This window comes from Manis pentadactyla, chromosome 2 (genome assembly GCF_030020395.1).
Source record: "Manis pentadactyla isolate mManPen7 chromosome 2, mManPen7.hap1, whole genome shotgun sequence".
Classification (NCBI taxonomy): Eukaryota; Metazoa; Chordata; class Mammalia; order Pholidota; family Manidae; genus Manis; species Manis pentadactyla.
In genome coordinates, this window is record NC_080020.1 from 153,259,489 (window position 1) to 153,279,475 (window position 19,987).

Below are 19,987 nucleotides of genomic sequence, written 5' to 3' on the forward strand. Positions count from 1 at the left end.
GTGACTAAGACTAAATGCTTCCCAAAATTCACATGTTAAATCATAATGCCTAATGCAATGCAATAGCATTAGGAGGTGGGACCTTTTGGGAGGTGATTAGCACAGCCCTTATGAAAGGAATTTCACTAGCCTTTATGGAAGCAACCCCAGAGATCTCCCTTGCCTCTTCCACTATGTGAGGACACAGCAAGAAGCCCTGTATGAGCCAGGAAGAGGGCACTCACTAGATCTGCCAGCACCCTGATCTTGGACTTGGCAGCCTCCTGAGCCATGAGAAGTAAATTTCTGCCTTTAGAAGCCACCCAGTCTATGGTATTCTGTGACAACTGCCGTTACAGACTAAGACATAAGAACTGGAGACAAGCATGGACCTCATGATGCTTCCTCAGGTGACCCCCTTCACCCTCATCCTTTCGTTCCTAAGGACTGGAGAAAGTGAGAGTGCTCGTCTGTTTTGTAATTTTTCGTCGAAGTACCTACACAAACTATGAGGTATTTCCATTCATTCCTTCACTTATTCAGTCTCTACTTTGTGCAAACACTCCACCAGGGGGAAGGGCATCTGCTAGAGCAAGTGGGTAACAGGCATTTTAGTTGGGAGGGGACACACTAAATAAGCATGAACTGTGACAAACACGGGGGAAGACAGCTGTGACTGCGATGGTGAGCCTAAAACAGAGGGACTTGGTTGTGGCAGAAAGGCTACTTGAGATTGGGTGGCTAGGAAAAGGTTTGCTGAAGAGGTGACCTAATTATAAAAATGCACCAGCTGTGCTGAGATCTGGGGAGAGCACTCCAGGGGGAGGTAACAGCTCTGCAAAGTCCCAGGCCCTTGGGCATGCATGCCCAAGATGCAGCGAGGCCGGGATGTGTGGACAAGGGCAGAAGAGCTCTTCAGGGGCTGTTGCTGTCTTTCCCCAGAACCTGGCAGTCTGCAGAAGGAATCCATGCACACCTGGCATTCTTGACCAACCTATTGAATATTTGGGAATGGAGTTACACAGAGGGGGCCTATCCCAGAGGGCATAGCCCTCTCTAGCTCCCTAGCTCCATAGCCCAACCCCACCAGCAGGACAAATCTATCTTGATTGTCTCATGTACATCAGACCTGCCTTGGTCTCCCACAGAAGTACACCACTCCAAGCAGCCTAAAGGAATTTTCTTCAAAAGAAATGGAATCATCTTGCTGGGGGGAATTTGGATGAATATAAATTTCTCCACTTTATTCAAGCCTGTCCATCGATTAAGGCCTAAAACCACGAGCAGCAGGATCTGTGGGGCTGGGGAAGTTCTTGTGATTCCACCCATCCTGAGTTGTCCCACTTTTGTAGGACTAAGTGTAAAGCTGTGAAGATGCTCTGCCTGCCTACTTCCTACAGGTTTGCATAAGTCTCTCCCTAAGACTACAGTTTACTAGCTCTAGCTCGAGTAAGCCTGCCACTTTGAGGACAACCAAGGGCTTCTTAATGCACACTGGGGAGTGGGCATTCATCTATTTCACAGGGCAAAATCATCAAGAAGAAGAAAGAACACAGCAAATGTAGGTGCCTCTGAAATGTTAAGAGAAATGCAATCAGTGAGGTGGGCTCTAGATTCGCAACAGTTTTAAGTGCAAGACTGAGGAAGATAACAATGGGAAGGCAGAAATCTTCATACTGGATCCTAAGAGAAAGCACCAGGGAAATACATCTGTGGCAGCTGCAGTGGCTTTAAAATATGCCCACAAATTCTTTGACAATTATGCTTTCCAAAAGCAGAGCCTAATTCCCCTCCCCTTGAATGTGAGACAGACTCAGTGCTCACTTGTACCTCTCGAATACAGGAGAAGCGACCACATGCGACTTCTGAAGCAAGCCAATAAAAGGTGTTGCTGGCATTGCATTGCACCCTTCTGGCCTGTTCCCTCTGAGAAAAGTCAGCCTCGTGTCTTGAGGACACTCAGGCAGCCTGTTGAGAGGCCCATGTGGAAAGAACTGAGACCTCCTATTATGGGCTGAATTGTGCCCCCAGTGTTCAATATGTTGAAGTCTTAACCCCAGAATCTCAGAATGTGACTGTATTTGGAGATGGAACCTTTAAAGAAGTAATTAAGTGAGGTAATTAGGATGGGCCTTATTCCAATACAACTGGTGTTCTTAGAAGAGAAAATTTGGACACAGTAACAGAAAGGGAAGCCACATGGTGACACAGGGAGAAGACAGCATCTACAAGCCAAGGGAAGAGGCCTCAGAAGAAATCATCCCTGCAGACACCTTGATCTCAGACTTCTAGCCTCCAGAACTGTGAGAAAGTACGTTTCTGTTGTGTAAGCCCCCAGTGTGTGGTGCACTGCTACAGCAGCCCAAACAAATGATTGCACCTCCTGTCAATCCCCAGCACCAACCTGCCAGCCATGTGAATGGTCCACCTTAGAAATGGCTCCCCCAGCCCCAGTCAGGCCTTAAGATAACTGCGGCCCAGCTGACATATTGACTGAACCTCATGAGAGACCCCAGGTCAGCCTGCCCAACTGGGCTGCCCCCAAATCCCGACTCACTGAGATGGTAGGTAATAAATGTTTGTTATTGTTTTAAGCTACAGTTTGAGAGTAATTTGTTACATAGCAACAGATATCTAATAGAGCAGTTTCATATTCTTTTTCTGGGTCCTAAAGGGAAAAGTCCCTACTTGTTTTACAGTTGATTTTACTCGGGGTTAAGAATATAACCATAAGCACAGTATGAGAGAATTTTATTTAACACCTCCCAAACTGCAGTCTGCCTTAGGCTGTGTGGCAGAGAAAGCTGGGGGTTACACTGAAGACCTGTGATCCCCTTGCATAGTGTGAAGTAGTTTCTGGAAGCAGATGTCCAGCCATAACTACATCTCCAGCTGAACCCCCGACCCACACACACCCAACACAGACACCTACCTATGCGTGGGACTCTGTCATTGAGGTCTGGCTAATGGGTTGTGAGCAGGGGTGACGTGCATCCCACCTACAAAGCCCTGACGTTCTAGAGAGGGACCAGGGCGTGACAAGGAAGTGTCCTTTGGAAGAGACGTCCAAGAAGAGATGCCGAGTTCAGAGAAACCAAGGGGAGGCAGATGAGGGGGTCGCCTGAGGTTTGAAGAAAGAAGAGAGAATGGACTTACTCTGTGTGGCTCCAAGGGGAACGAACTGGGACGGGAAATGAAAGTTGGAGGGAAGGACCAAGGGAGAGATGTAGTAACCGTTACAGCTGTCCAGCATGGGACAGGAAGCCTGGTTGGGAGGGAGCCCCCTGACACCCAGAAGGAGCAAGCTGAGAGAAGATTGCCATCCCTGCAGGATGCTGAATGGATCTTCCCCCTGGAAAGGCGTTTGGTCCGGGTGGCCTCCCCAGGCGGAGCGCCTGTATATTTACAACAGGCGGAGACTGAGGCGGGGGTGGGGGAGCTTTCACATTAGTTTCGTAATGTAATTAATTACATTACATTGCTCTTAATACTAATTATTACCAAGAAGTAATCATCCAGAAAATAATCCAAGTGGGTTTTTATGTAGAATGTAGTTATCCAGAGTGCTTTGAAAGCTTTTTATTGCCAGGAGAAGGAAGCAGGGCGGAACCAGCCAGTCAGAGCAGGGGGCGTGCAGTCCAGGTCCGCAAGATGCAGGGGCAGCACGCAGATCTCAATCTACCTGTCAGTTCTATTTAACTCCCATGTATTGGGAAATATTTATTTATTCCTTGGTAGATGAAAATAATCTCTAGTGAACAGTCTTTTTAGACCAAATAGCAGAAATATTGCAGGCTGAGTGCATGCGTTTTGGGAAATAGCAAGGAGTTCAGGCAGTGGTTGACAAGTGCTACCTATGCATATCTGACTTCCTTCCTGCCCTCTCCATAGGGAAATTATCATCATTAGCATGGAAATAAAGGAGATATTGTGTTTGTACTGCCCAGATTATTAAAAGCAACAGTCAAGCTGGTGGCTGGGGTGTGATCCAGGAGTTTGCTTATTAACCTCTCCTAGGGGCACCCTGAAGGGTTTGCAGAGGGTCCCGAGGCCCCCAGACTTGCATGCCTCTCAGCTTGAGCAGCTCTCCCTGCCAAGCACCTGGTTCAAGAATTGCTATTACATTTGCAGAAAGACAGAAATTCAACATTTAGCCACTAACCTATAAAGAACAACTTGCCCCTGAAAGATTCGCCACAAGGAAAATAATTCTGGTATCAAACTTAGGAAAAATGCAAAATTGCTACAGAGACAGGAAACTAGGGGCAAATCCCCAGGGAGTCCCTTACACAAAATAAACCGAGTCTTTCGGAAGCGAAGACTTTACGTTTAGATGCTCCATCTTTCTTCCCAAAGGAGGGGGAGGAGGGAAATGATCCGATTGCTTTCATTATCGCCTCCCACCCACCCACCCACCTACACCATCACCTTCTCTACCGTCTTGTCCATCAGGAGTGGGCACTTCCCCCGGAGGGGCTGTCCAGGCTCCCAGAAGGGCGGAGCAGGACGCAGCGGTTGGATGCCTGCAGCCATGCTGAGCACGGCAGCCCTCAGGAGCCCTGTCTCCCCCACAAACCGTCCTGTCCTTCCAGGGCTCCGAGTAGAAGAGTTCACAAAGGATGCAGGCTAGGCCCTAGACTCAAAGAGGCCAAACTGGTAGCCAGACTTGAGCTGAGTCACATGTGTACCCTGGAGGTCCCAGCAGCTCCTGCCCTTATAGGCTGAGCTCTGTGCAGCCACCAGACACCCCTACACTGGCCGAGCAGGTTCCCAAAGCTCTCTCCTATTTTTGGGGGGCACTGAGCTCCCAAGCTGATGTGGGTTTACTTGTGTCTCCCTCGAGACAAGCTCTCGAGGTCCATTGGTAGGATAATGGAGGGTAGTCAAGCTTCCAAGACTCCAGACACACCCAAATAAGGTGCTACGTGTAGCAGTCTGCCTTTCAAAAGAAGAAAAAAAGGATAAGAAGAAGTTATATTGAAATTTTTATAACCTAGAGTTCAGGTTTACAGTGGTTTGGAAATAGATATTGAAAAGCAGAAAGTTACTTTCCCCCACTTTAGTTTTCTTTTTAAAAAATCAAGATGATGCATGCACAGAGTTTAAAATACTCATAATCTATGGCACAGGTCAGCAAACTTTTTTTGTAAAAAGCGAGGTAATATTTTAGGCTTGCAGGCCATGTAATCTCTCACAATCAACTCTGTTGTTGCTAACAACACAGGTAATATAGATGAGTGAGACTGTGTGCAATAAAACTTTATTTACCAAAACAGGCAACTAGCCCTTGGCCATATTTTGCTGACTCCTGAGCTATAGAATAATATGAAATGAAAAATCAAAGGCTTGCACTCCCAGATGCAGAATGATGCTCCGGAGTAGCCATATTGAACTGTTTTCTATATTCTTTAGGTGGGTACACCCATGATTCTAGATAATATGCTTATAACTCTATTTCTTGATTCATTAACATCACATGGCATCTACAAAGTCCCCCCTATGAAATATGAGAAAACTTCCTGACTCTCATTACCCCTTCCCTCCCCTTCTCCCCAAGATCTTTTATAAACATATCTGTTTATAATTTTTCTTTCGTTTACCTTTATAACTTTGCTGTTTCTTTTTCCACTAACAGGACACCATCCTTTCTGATCCTCCCCTCTGTGATGTGAGGATCTTGTTATTCCTTCATCCACACCCCATGCCTCCCTATGTTGCCCAACTATTGGTTTCACTGTTACTCTTACAATACTTTATAATGTTCACTTCTATTTCACAAATTAACTAGGTCTTTGGTTCTCTGCCAGAAGTTGATTCTAAAAATCACAAACTAAGAAATGGCATTTACAATAGTTTAATTATATAAACATTAGTTGCTACAGAAACAAGTAGTGTGATTAGAAAAGGAAATATAATCCTCTAGTACTAACTCCATCTCTCTACAGAGAATGTTCCAAGCCTCAAAGCCATGTGGATTGTTTTTACTGAGACTCCTGCAAACACTCAAAATAATATCATGTCTTAGTTTGCAGTCATACCCTGAAAATCCTATCATTAACCTGTAAGAACACTTGTTCTCTGATCTCTTTTCAGGGCAATGTGTTCTTGTTTCATAGAAACAGGGCTCTGGGACTTGCATCTCCTTCCTCCAAGAACCATCCTTAGGTTTCTGGTCTTTGTTCTTCTTGTTGAAGCTCTTGGTTTTCACCAAGGCTGTCTTGGTGGCTCATTTGTGCTTATGGATGACAGCCAGACTGGTTGATCTGGGGAGTGGGTTCCTCTGCGCTTTTCTCCCAGAGCTCCCCTTCTGGAAGAGGAAAACCAAGTCCATGGACAGTGAAGGTCAACTGGCTGGCTCAATTGTGACCAGGCACAAAACTGCAGATTCTGAGCTGAGAGGTTTAGGGGAAGCAAGACAAAGGCTCTATTTCCAGGCACTTTTCTCTTTTGCATCTTCTGAGCTATGGCTCACTCTGCCATAGGTTATTTGGCAATGTCATCACACACACTTTCCACCTTCCACAGTTGCATCAAAATCTGATCTGCTGCTGGTACCCCTTCTGTTCTCAGCTCTCTAGTGGAATTTTTCTGTTTTATACTCCATTTTATGGTATTCTCACTGGAATTATGGGAAGGAGGCAAGGCAGATGTGCGTGTCTGTCTTCTATCTTACCCCCTTTTGTGTTTTAAACCATCAGCTAGAAAACTAGAAACTGTGAAGCTGTTGGGTGTGTGGAAATATACAAGGTAGATTGATTCACCTTTGGCAAAAATGTAAACCAAATAATCCATACAAATATACAATATGGATAATCTTAGTTTTATATAAAACAACAATTGCTTATATTTTTTTCATTGTTTCAGTATAAGAACTAGTACTTCTAAGAGAGATCTGCTAATGTGTAAAGGTCTCCAAGACAGAATTTTAACCAGCATTGCCCCTTCTCCAGAGAATAAGTTATGGGTTATAGCTTTTCATACTCTATGGGTATTTGAAAGAATATTATCAGTCCATTAGGCAGAACTGTTTTCTCTTTCCTCCCTGTGTATTGGTATGATTGATCATACTATCAGCCTCGAAAGCTAAGAGACAGATCAACAGCTGAAGCCACCCTAAGTAGAGTGAGTTGAATCACTCTAGGAGATTTGAGCTCACACGATCCTGGGCTTGGTGTTTGAAGCAAAAGCTCTGAAATACTCTTTAGTTAACATTTGGTGACTGGGTAGGTATTTTCTGATGCAAGTCTGTCAGTTTGAAGGATTCTCCCTTGGGAGAAAAGTTCTTTTAGCATGTCAATCCAGGTGATGAGCCCCCTGTTAAGGTGTTGAAGGGCTTAAATCCTTGACTTGAGATGGAAAAAGCTGGGCTCAAGAGGCTGGGCACAATGCACAGAAATACGAGATGTGAGTCACTGGTTCCAGGAACTTAACATTCTTGATGGAGAACCATCCAGAGCAGCCAGTTCTAATGAAAGCATCTTTAAATTAACCAGATTCCTTCACAACTCCAAAAGATAAATTAAATAAATGAGTTGTCTGAGGCCAATTGATTTGTAGATCACATTTCTCCTGGAAACACTCTACTACAGATTTATTATTGCATTTCCAAAGCCACATGATTTAGTGCTGACAACTTTTGGGGCCTCTGGTGACGTCATGATTAAGGCCTTGGAAGGCACACAGACATGTTTGCCATAGTACTTACCTATGCCCTCTGCACAAAAAGCATAAACATGTTGCCCAGAATGTTGCTTGAAATAGGAAAGAAACAAAGGGCATTTTATTCTTTTTTTTTATTCCATAATGCACCACTTAAATATTACCTGCAAACTGTAACGGCTCAGCTGCACTTTTCTGACACCGTTGGGCCTGTAGAATGAAAAGCAGCTGTAGTACTGACCCAGGGACACACCAGACTGGAAACTTTGTTTTGGAAAATCAAAGCCTGTAGACATTCACTAGTTTGCATTTTGTTAATAGGGTAAAATGGAAACTGCATAACCTGAGATGCTTGATTTCATGTGTCACTGACTGGGTCACGGGAGGCCTACATATCTGGTTAACCATCATTTCCGGGAGCATCTGCCCGGGTGTTTCCAGAAGAGATCAGCATTAGAATTGGTAGACTGAGTAAAGCAGGTGGCCCTCCCCACCGCGGGTACTGTTCAGTCTGTTAAGGACCTGGATAGAACAAAAAGGCAGAGGAAGGGTTGGATCTGACCTCTCTCCACCTGATTGCAGAGGTGGAATATTGCTCTTCTCCGGACCTCGGCACTGGTTCTCAGCCTTCAGACTCGGACTGGAATCTACACCATTGCTCTCCACCATCCAGGCCATCTCACTCCACCACCAGCCTTTCTGGGTCTCCAGTTTACAGACAGCAGATTGTGGAACAGCTCTGCCTCCGTAATCAGTGAGCCAATCCCTTGTAAGGAAAGAAAGAGAGGGTGAGAGAGACAGAGAAAAGAAGGAAGGAAAGATGGGAAGGGAGAAGGAAATCCTATTGGTTCTGTTTCTCTGGAGCAGCTCCGATGAACACATCACTCTGCAGTGATTTGGAGGGCTGTCTTTCAAGGACAATAACTACTGTGTGTCCTCACACATTTTATTCTGGAATGACGCTGGGAAGTCGTTGTCCATACTGATATTTTGCCAGCTACAATTTCCCCCCCCACTTCAGAAGAGGTTGGTGAAACATGGTGGACAAGAATATGTGTTCAGTGAGGAGTGAAATCACCCACCGTTCAGACATGGGGCACAGCTGTGGGGACAGGAGGGGTCTGGGGAGCACAAGACAGTGACTTCTACTTTAAAACCAGGGTAAGAGTGAGGCTGTGTGTTTCCTTTGCCCTGGGAATGGCCTCTGGGTCACGCCCACCCAGGCTGTCCAAGGTTTGCCTCCAGATCAGGAGGGCTTGGGAGGGGGAGGGGGTCAGGGCTGTCCTCCCCGGCCGCCACACGCAGCTGACTTATTCTCCAAGAGACTGTACCTCAAGGCCTCTGAAGTGACTCAAGTCTGTAAAACACAGGTGTTATGGGCCCTCACATGACCAGCTTTTGGAGTCTTATACCCTCATAACAACTAACCCACACGCCTGCAGGCTGCTCTGCCAGCCAGCCCCCGGGGGAGGTAGTCCGTGATTGCTTCCTGTGTTGCCAAGAGCCACCTGCAGGGGGCAGCCCAGTGTGGGCCCAGGTGGGGCAGGAGGGCAGGCCAGGCACCCGAAGCTCTCAAGGCTGCTCTCGTCCTAGGGTGCCAGGAGGCACCTCAGTGATGCACAAGGAATCTAGCTTAATGAAGATTGGGTGTAAACATCTCCTACCTGATTTGAATAATGGATACATGGTTCTAGGAATTGGACAGATTCTGCTTTGCTTGGCACCTAGCACAGCCCCAGTAAATCTGGAACGGCGGGATGTTCTTTTCCATCACAACGGTTGTAACTACCCCTTGAGCTACCCCAGGAGGCCGCGTGCTCAACGACTAGACGCCAAAGTCACTGTCTCACTGCCTTGCCCAGGCCATTCGCTATTTATGAGGAGGCACACCAGCACTTCACTGCATGTCACCAAGCCATAACTGATGAACAGTCTAAAAGTAGAGCTCGCACACCAGAGAAAACACGTGTGAGAGCAGCCAGCAAGCATGGTGAGTTGCAGCTGTGTGTTTACCCAGGCTGGGCTGGGGAAAGCTTCATGGACTCATCAGCCTTCTCAGACTGGTTTGAAATGGGTCTGGAAAATGGGAGGCTCCTTGAGGGAATAAATAGCTATGTGTTCCTGGATTCTCTGGCTGCCTGGCATCTCTGCAAGTCCTCAGGCCTCCCTGAGTACACAGGTCACAGCACCCGGGAGAGACCGGCCGGCTTCCAGCCTCCCGCCGCCCCATGGCCGACAGCACCACGCTCTGCACTCTTCGGGGCTGATTCACAAGCCTCAGACAGCTCATTTCATAACCACTTTTTCTGACTCATATTTCCTGACTGTCAACTGTGACCAGGTACCAGATATGTACTGGGGGTCACAGAGGAAAGAGTCAGGTCCCATGGCAGAGACAGTGTGGCCCTCCTGTGCAGTGACACAGTGTGACAGCTACTGTGAGAGGCAGGACCCTGCAGGCACAGGCAGGGGCATCCCCACCAGGACTCGCAAGGACCGAGGAAGCTGCCAAGCCCGCGATGCCCACATTGAGACCCTAGCCAGAGGTGAGCTGAGGCAGGGGGCACCGTAGAAGAGAATGTTCAGGAGTTTAGTTTATTCTAAGATCCATGAAAAATCACTGCAAAGTGTTTGCTCTCATCTATGTGACAGGACTCTCTCTCATAGGCTAATGGTCCCTGGCTTTGTATCTCCATTCCAGACCTCTGCCCTGAACTCCGTGTTCTCCAGAAGACCAGAAGGCACGTGTGGATCTAGATGCCCTCCCTCCACACAGGTCTTCTCTTCCTTCACCATCCCTGTGACATGTGATATAATAAGAAATACATACTTGGTCTTTGTCCTGGTTCCCGGGTTTAGGAGCACAGGAGCTCCTAAAACCCTGTAATTTCCTGAGAGGGGTGAGAGGAGCACCTTATGTTATTCATCTTAAGCCCCTTTCAATGGCACCTGAGTTCATGCTGCTGCAGTCACTCCTGGAGAACAAGGCTGCTTGCAGGAGGAATAAACACTGCAATTAAGGACTGGAACTTTCATCCCCATGCCCCAGCCTCCAGGGATAGGTGAGGGGTCGGAGACAGTTCAATCACCAACGGCTGATGATTTAATCAGTTGTGCCTACATAATAGAACTTTCATAAAAATCCTAAACAGTGGGGTTCTGGGAGCTTCTGGGTTGGTGAATCAAGGTGCTGGAAGGGTGGTGTGCCTGGAAAAGGCATAGGGACTCTGTGCTCCTTCCCCAAACCTTGCCCTGTGCATCTCTTCCATTTAGCTGTTCCTGAGTTGTGTCATTGATAATAAGCCGGTAAGTAGAAGTGAACTATTTTCCTGAGTTCTGCAAGTCAGTCTAACAAATTATTGCACCTGAGGAGGAAGCCATGGGGACCCCCAATTTATAGCCAGTCAGTTTGAAGTATGGGAGGACTGAGACTTGCAAATGGTGTCTGAAGTGGGGGCAGTCTTGGGGACTGAGCCCTTAACTTGGGGGATTTGATGTTAACTGCAGATAGTGTCAGAATTGAATTGTAGGACACCTAGCTGGTGCCCAGAAAGTTGGAGAACTGGTTGGTATGAAGAAAACTCCCACATTTGGTGTCAGAAGTGTTGTGCGCACAAACCACTCAGAGTCCCTGCTTGAATTAATAGCACCTTCTCCACCTGAGTGCTTCTGCCCAATGCCCATGAATCATCCCTGAACCTCTGTTTCTCCCATCATCCACCTCTGGTAAATGCCCGAGGCTGTGGGTGCCATTTCTACCTTCCATTCTGTAAATCAGCACCCACACTAAGCTGGTCCCAGCCTGGTCTTATGGAGCACTGCAGATGCCTCCCTGAAGAGCACTAAGCAGTGTTTAAAACTTGCATTTCAGGAAGATGGGTTTCTAGAGAAATATGGTGGATGGACTGGAAGCCAGAGAGAATGTGAGAATGGAGACAAGGGACTGCTCCAGTTACCTGTTCCTTTGTATATTCCTTAGGGCCATGACCGCACAGTGAACTCCCGTGGAGGCCCAGGAGAGAACAGGGCTGCAGCTGAGGGACACAGGGTCATCCACACATGGATGGCCATAGTGGAGACCATGAGAGTGCTGGATGGCCCAGACAGGGCATAAGAGAGTAGAGGCTGAGGCAGGAGCTGCGCGGAGCACAGGAAGGAGAGGGCTGTGAAAGCCGAAGGAGTCGGGGGTCACAGTCATAAGGCCACATGCCCATGAGGCTCCAGGAAGAACAGGGGGAAGCCAGCCACCGGCAGGTGAGAGGCATCTCTTTGGTTTGGCTCTTTCCGAGTTGTAGCCTTTATAATAAAACGGGAACTATAAGTAGCAGAGCCAGACTGGAGTGGTTTGGGAGCTGAATGGGATGTGAGTGAGTGGGCAGTGAGGGTGGCTGGCTACAGGATAACCGAGTGCTAGACTTACAGGAATTTTGTGAGCCACTTGTCAACTGCAGTCAGTACTGAAAATTATGTAAACTTAGAGTTAAATAGCTTATATTAAAAACAAAGGTAAAAAAATACTCAAAACTCATCCCTTCCAAACTGTTTTATTAATCTCTACTCTCTTGAGGATGTTCACGTCTATTGTAACTACACAGGGGGAACACTCCAGACCGTGATGCGCCTCTGTGCATGTCTCCCAAGTCTGCCTGTAGTGATACCACACTGGTCACTTGAAATTGGGAGACATCCAGAACTCTACAGAGCAGAGCTGTGTATGTTCCCAGAGAGCCGGTTATTAGCACTGGAGGAGCGGGGTCCCAGCACTTGTAGAGCACAATGCTGTCATTTAGCAGGTAGGAAGGAGGAAAAGCAGCAAACAGAAGAGTTTGTGGGGTTCATGCAAGGGGAGGGAGGACTTTTCTTCCTGATGATTTCCTTTTCCTGTGTTAACTGTAGGTGAAGTCAACTACTGAGTGTGGAGAACCAGAGAAGAAAGCAGCTTGGAATCGTAGATCCAAACCAGAGAGGCTGGAAGATGAAAAGCTTGTAGACAGACAGCAGTACAGGCAGGGGACCCAGGCCATCAGGAGGTACAAATGGGAGGAGCAGTGGGGGAAAACAAATAAGCAGACTGCATGGGAGAGATGTAAGGGGCAGGGAGAAGTATTCAAATGTAAGATGTCAGGGCAGGCCAGCTTGAAAGTACTTGAGAGCTGACAGCGTGCCAGCATGAAGACTGGACACAGTGGCCGCTGACACAGAGTCCTCATCGTCCTGTTCTCTGGTAAGGAAGACAAGCAGTAAGTGGAGACATGTAACAGTGACAGAATTGTGGCAAGCACTATGAAGGAAATAAAAGGATGCTGTGACCCGGGTAATGGGGGTTTACTCTTTATATGGTAATGATCATAAACAGGACTGAAGATTGGAAAGGAAAAACCTGTTTAAGTGGCCTTTTTGTTTGTATGAGTGTGAATAAGAATATATAATAAAAAGTAAATTTCCCTCCCATCCCTGATGCCAGGCTCCAAATTCCTCTCTCCAGAAGCAGCTATGCTTTATCCAGAGATATTCCAGGAATGAGCCATTTGAAAGACAGGGTAAATATTAGTACGTGCAAAGGCCCTGAGGTGAAGTTTGTCATGTTGACTCTGTGGCAGTGCCACTCAGACTTTAATTTTCATACAAATCTCCTACAGATCTTGTAGCAATCCTGAATCTGTTTCGGTATGTCTAGAGTAGGGCTTGCAATTTCTAACAAGCTCTAGGTGATGCTAAGGCTGCTGATCTACTGTTAGTAGTAAAGTCCCAGGGGACCATTAGATATCAGTCTGGCAAGAATATCATCATGAAAGAGGGCAGAGTGGTTCAAGATGGGGCTAGAGAGGTGGGTAGGGCATGCTCGGGCAAGGCCTTGGGGTGCCGTGAAAAGTATGGATATTATTCTAAGAGCAACAGGAGCTCACCAGGGATTTTATGCAGACTAGGGGGGGAATGTGACTGGACCAGGGTGGTGACTGAGAAGAGGGTAGAGGTAGGCAGACTCCAGATGATTTTGAAGGCAGACCAGCAGGAACAGCATAGTGGAGGGGCTTAGGGAAGGGAAAAGGGAAGGGACAGGGGAGGGACGGGGAGGACAAGTGACTTTGTCTTGAGCAAGTGAGGGACTGTGGGGAAGTTGGGGTTCCTATGGCGAGGATCCTCACTGAAATTAAACCACCTGATGATGTAACTGGCCTATTGCTAGGCTGCCGCTTCCACACCTTTAGGCAATAAGCTATTATTGCGCTATATAGAGAGCTCGGCCCAGCGCTCTGGGCGGAGGCAGAGACGCTAGTGCTCAACCTACCGCCGGGAGAACAAGCCGGGTAATAAACCCTTTCACCCCAAAGAACGTTTTGCTGTCAATTTCTTTGGTCAAATTGAATCCATAGCAAACTTGCCCGGGGCTGAAACCCATTGGCAAGACAGGGACTGTCACTGCTCACTGAGATGGAGGGGCAGTGACAATGAGCAGGGGAAGTCTGACCATCACCAAGGAGCTAGATTCACACACTGAGGGCTCAGAGGGACGGCTTGGCATAACACACAAACCAGAAGTTGTCAGCATTGACATTTTTGAAGGCCATGAGATTGGGAGAAATCAGCTGGGAAAGGGGTGTGGAGAAGAGCAGAAACTCTGGATGAACCCCAAGAGACACCAATATGCAGACACTGGTGTATACTGAATCCAAAACCAGGGGCAAGAGGCAGAGGCGGCAGGTGTCCTATGTCACCAGAGGTTTGAAAGAGGAAAGGCTTGGCAGGCCAAAGGAGGACTGAAAGCATTGGCATTGCACCTTTTTGCCTTGACATTCATGGAATTGCTTCTAAAGAGAAAAGAAGGGAAGGAAGGTGAGCGAGGACCACGGTGGACACATCTTCCCAGCATCGGTGAGCTTAGCCCAGCATCTGTCCATCCTCGCCATCCAATGGTGACTGTGGAGAGGATACGGGCTCCACCTGTGACTCATGCATCCATGCAGATGGTGAGCGGGGGCTACATCACAGCCCCCTCCCCTTCCTGTCCTGTTTGTATTCTTTGCGTTGACTTATTACTGTAATAATTTATTCATAGTGCACCAAATGATTATTCTTGTATAATTTGTCTATTGCAGTTGGTTGATTTACATTATCATCGTTGGATTTTTACATGGGGCCTGTGTGGGACATCTTTGCTTATTAGTTTATAACTCAAAATGAATATTTTACATTTTGAAACATTTAAACTATAAGCAGAAAAACTCTTAACCCAGTTTTATCTTAATGCTGAAATTTTATTATCGCTAACTCTTAATGCTCCAAGCACTGTGCAAACAACCTTTAAGGAATGGTTGTGATCAATTATTAATGACTATTAAATTAGCATGCAGTTTGATTCTCCCGTAAGTATGTCTCATAACTGTGGAGCAGGAGAAAGGCCTCTGCTCCCTCCTGATCTCTTGTTCAGACAAAGCCAAGCCCTCTGGAGTTACACCAGCTGCTGAGCTTGTGGCCACTGCCCAGCCCTGCACCCCAGGCCTAGGACATCCTTTTGGATGGAGAAGAGTTCATCTCCCAGGGAATTCCTCAGGGACATGTGACCCCCATATTCTTCAAAAGCTGGAGAAGGAGGCTGTGTTTGGAGTTTGTCCCCCTCACAATTGGTTATGGGCTGAAGTGTATCTCCCAAAATTCATATGTTGAAGCTCTAACCTCAGTACCTCAGAATGTGACTGTATTTGGAACCAAGGCCTTTAAGGAGGTAATTAAGTTAAAATGGGGTCTTTAACGTGGGCCCTAATCCAATATGACTGATGTCCTTATAAGAAGAGATTAAGACACAGACCTGCACAGACAGAGGGATGACCATTGGCGAGCCAAGGAGAAAGAAAGGCCTTGGAAGAAAACAAACCTCCCAGCACCTTGGTCTTGGACTTCCAGCGTCCAGAACTGTAAGAAAATTCATATCTGTTGTTTAAGCCCCCAGTTTGTGGCACAGGTTATGGCAGCCTGCAGAGACTAATGCCCAACCTGTGCCCTGTTCCTGCTACCAGGCTTGCCCTTGTGTAGATCTCTCCTTTCTCCCTTTAAAAACACAATCTAGACAGCTGTGCTTTACAGACTCTTAAAGTACACAGAAACGTGAATAGCTGAAAATATTACTCTGATTGCGGCAGTGACCCGGGCCAGGGAATGGAAACTAGGTCACCAGCCACTGTGTGAGCCTCCTCAGCTGCCTCTGAGCAGAGAGTAGACTGGGGGACAGAGGAGCCTGTCCTACCTGTCCCCACCCAAGGCTGTGCCTTGCACCCTGCCCTTTTCCCAGGCTGTGTTTATGACAGCTGCCCTAGTCCCAGGTGGACTTCGAATTCTGGCCCTGTGAATAGAGAGTCAGGGCCCCCTCGGACACTCCCTGCTGTGTCCTGCGCCTGGACCACCCCATCCTAATTCAAGGGGGTGGGGTCTCTTCTTGCAGTGGGGGACCTGGCAACACCTCTGGTGGAGTGTGGGTGAGAGGCTTAGGATGACACTCCCTGTGCATGGGCAGGAACTGGCTGGGCTACTCTCTGCCCATGAGTAAGTCAGTGGTTTTTTTTTAAATATATTACACATTATGGCTGGAAAGACCTGGAAAAAAAGCTCAGAAAGTTATTTGCCTTGTGGAAATTTTTCCCTCTAGCTAGGGCCACTGAACCCAATAACATGATCCCCAGTCTGGGGAAAATGCATTTCAGGAGGGGGTCTGAATATTATAATTGTATTCATCCAATTATATCAGCCAGAAGAAAGTCTTCTTAAACATATTCCATGGAACCCATGCTTCTGCCCAATAGTAATACCAATTAAATGCAATTACCATAGGCTCCAGCCAGCTTTGTCAAGTGGATCTGTCCCAGAAGCAGGGCAGGAGGAGGAAGATGAGCCTAGCTGGTTTAAGAAGCAGGAGGAAGGTACTGATTTATTGCCCAGACTGTTGGCTCTGCAGAGATGGAAACAGCTGGCCACTATCCTTCTTGCCATGAGATGTCTACAGGGCTGAAAACTTCCTGATCCAGATGTTAGAGGTCAACAGCACTGAATCAGCCAGACAGAGTAGAGGCAGCTGACAAAAGACTGCTGCCTTCCCCCTTTAGTAGAGCCTTGGAGAATCAGGGATAAACGTATCTGATCAAAGCAAGCCCCGGCTCTGCACACCACACACTCTGCATGTAAACCTTTAGGCTAACCTCGGCTCTCAAGTACAGAAGGGGAGGTGGGTGAGGCCTGTGGTTCCAAGAGTTCTCCTGTCCTCTCTCAAATCCCCCAGGCCTTTGCGATTTACTGCTCTTCTCTGCTATCAAAACTGTGTGAAACAAAAAAACAAACAAATAAAAACATGCCAGGGAAAGATTAGAAATTGAGCCACCCAGCAGCCTTGCAATGGCTGACAGCTATTAAGAGTCATATTGACAAACCCCAAATCACAAAGAGTCTTCAGCTAAAAGATGGTCCTCTGTATATTCTCAGTTAGGGAGGTTTTAGAAGAGCATGATGGAACCTTCTCAGTGCCCCTCAAGTCACCCCCAAAAGAGCCAACTCCATGACCGAAGCTGGGGACTATCCTCCTTTAAATTTATACAGCATCCCATACACAGTGCCTTTTACTGCATGTCTTCCTGTTAGATCTGGGGACCACTAGGACCCTTTGCTCTGTTCTTAGTGGACAGCATAGGCATAGAGGAGACATGGGCTTTGGAATTAGATTTGCTTCTGTTTGTATTTCATATCTGCAATTTAATATGTGACCCTGACATCCTGCTGTGCCTCAGTTTCCTCAAATATAAAATAGGATAATAATGAAAACAACCTCTTTCGGTATTCTGAGACCAATTTCAATGTGTTGGGGGTGTTTGAAGGGTTTCTCCCACATGTCAACAACAAGCAATGTTTCTACACCAGCTGGGTGTCCTACTATTCAATTCAGTCTGACACTGTCTCCCTGGAGATGGCATCAGGTTCCACAAGTAAGGGCTTGGTCCTATAAGACTGCCCCCACCCACACTTTAATGCCAGTTTCAAGTTCAGGTTGTCACCTGTTCTTCTGACCTCCTGGCTACAAATCAGAGGTTCTCTTGAGTTCCTCCTTGAGTTAAATTAATTTGCTAAAGCTGTTCACAGAGCTCAAAGAAACATTTTACTTACTGGAATACCAGTGTGTTATAAAAGGATATAACTCAGGAACAGCCAGATGGAAGAGATGCATAACATAAGGTATGGGGAAGGGTGTGGAGCTTCCATGCCCTCTCCAATCATGCCCCTCTCCCCACAGCCCCATGTGCTCATCAACATGGAAGTTCTTGGAACCCATCCTTTTGGGTTTTCATGGAGGCTTCATTACAAAGTCATGATTAGTTAATCATTGGCTATCGCAACTGAACCAACCTCCTGACCCTTCACTCCTCCCCAGAGGTCAGGGGGGTGGGACTGAAAGTTCCAACCCTCTAATCACATGATTGGGTCTCCTGGCAACCCCCATCCTTGGTAGTGTCCTAAATTCATCACATAACAAAAGACACACTGATCACTCTCAACACTTGGGAAATCCCATGGGTTTGGGGAGCTCTGTGCCAGAAACATGGGGACAAACACCAAATACATATTACTTAAAAATCATACTACCTCATAAGGTTAGTGAGGATTCAGTGGGTTAGTATGTGACCTCAGCACACTGCAAGAACATTTAAGAGCATTGCATCATGATTAGCTGTGTAAGCCTCCTTTTCTCATCTACAGTAGGGAGCTATTATTATAAAGGTTAAACGACACACTGAATGCCAAGTGCCTGGCACATAGTAGATGCTCAACTGATGTTTATTCCTCTTCCCCTTCTACTACTCTAGGGAAACTGGTTAATTCAGTAACACCTCACCCAGCAGGAACATCCCTAACACCAGTGTCCTTACCGATCTCAACACAGTCGAGCAGCCAAAATGAGCATAACCAAGTCATGCTCTGAGGACTCCAGCTTTATTCACAGGAACACTTTCACTTACAGCCCGCTGCCTTCCCTTTCCCAGACAAAATGTTCTTTCGAACACTTGCTGTGGGCCAGATGCAAATGGGCCACATTCCGAGTTTCATCTCCTTTAACCCTCACGACAGCACCATGCAGTAGATGTCACCACTGTTTTGAAAGTGAGAAAATTAGGGCTTACAGAAGGATCCAGAACCTGCCTAAGATCACACTGATGGTGCCATAACTGGGTCATTCAACCCAGGTCCTTCTGACCACTGAGCCTGGCCTTGAAGCCCTGTGGTTTCTGGTATCAGGGCTAAGGGGACACAGCTGAGGCCATAGACCTTGTCACAGGCAAGCACAGGGACAGGAGGACAGGAGATGGCAGAGTAGCCCTGGACAGGTTCATGAGGGGCAAATATTTCAGAGACGAGTAGGAGCTCAGCATCACCAGTTCCTGCCCAGCCCCACTGCCTGTCTGCCCTCATCTTGTCTGGATGCTGTCTCTTCCTGTTCTCTGAGCAATGCCAACCTGTTGTTTTTTTAAAAAATGGCTTTACTGAGATGTACTTCACATGCCACACAATTGCCCATTTAAATTGTGCAATGCAATGACTTTCCACATATTCACAGAGTTGTGAACCCATCATCACAATTGGTAGGACATCGTTATTCCTCAGAGACTCACACCCCTTAGCCATCCCACCCCAATCCTCCCACTCACCCCTGACTCCCAGGCCCAGGCGCCACCAATCTACCTTCTCTCTTTCCAGACTTGTGTGTTCTGGGCATTCCACAGGAGTGGAATCATGCAACATGTGACTTTGTGACTGGCTTCTCTCATCATGTTTTCAAGACCTGGTTTTAGAGTAAATAAAAAATGTTTAAGTCCTTGGCATTGATCATAGCAATGCTCAATAAATACATACTGAATTGAAATCAATCATAAATGTTTCCCTGAATCATCAGGAAAAAAGGGCAGTATTATACTCGCTGCATTCTTTAAGAGCCCAGAATGTGAATGAGACCATTTTGAGTTTTTTTCCATTATAAACAGATGAAAACTAAAAAGGTGTCCCAACTGCTGGAAACTTGGCTTTCTAGAGTGACTCATTCCTGGGGACTCCAGATAGTGGACATTTTACTATACTATGTGGTCACTCCATTTTGTATTTGTTTAATGTGTTCATTATCAAGAAAGGTACCCGATGCTATCAAACTTCATCCCATATATCTGTGACTCCTGATTCCTATCTCCTATCTCTGATGGTTAGTTAGTATGTCAGTAGGGTCTAACCCCTCCTAGGCCATCTCTTTTACTCCTTTATTTATGTACTTCTCCATCGGTGATGAAAATTTAACATATTAGCGTAAGACCAGTGTTTGAACACA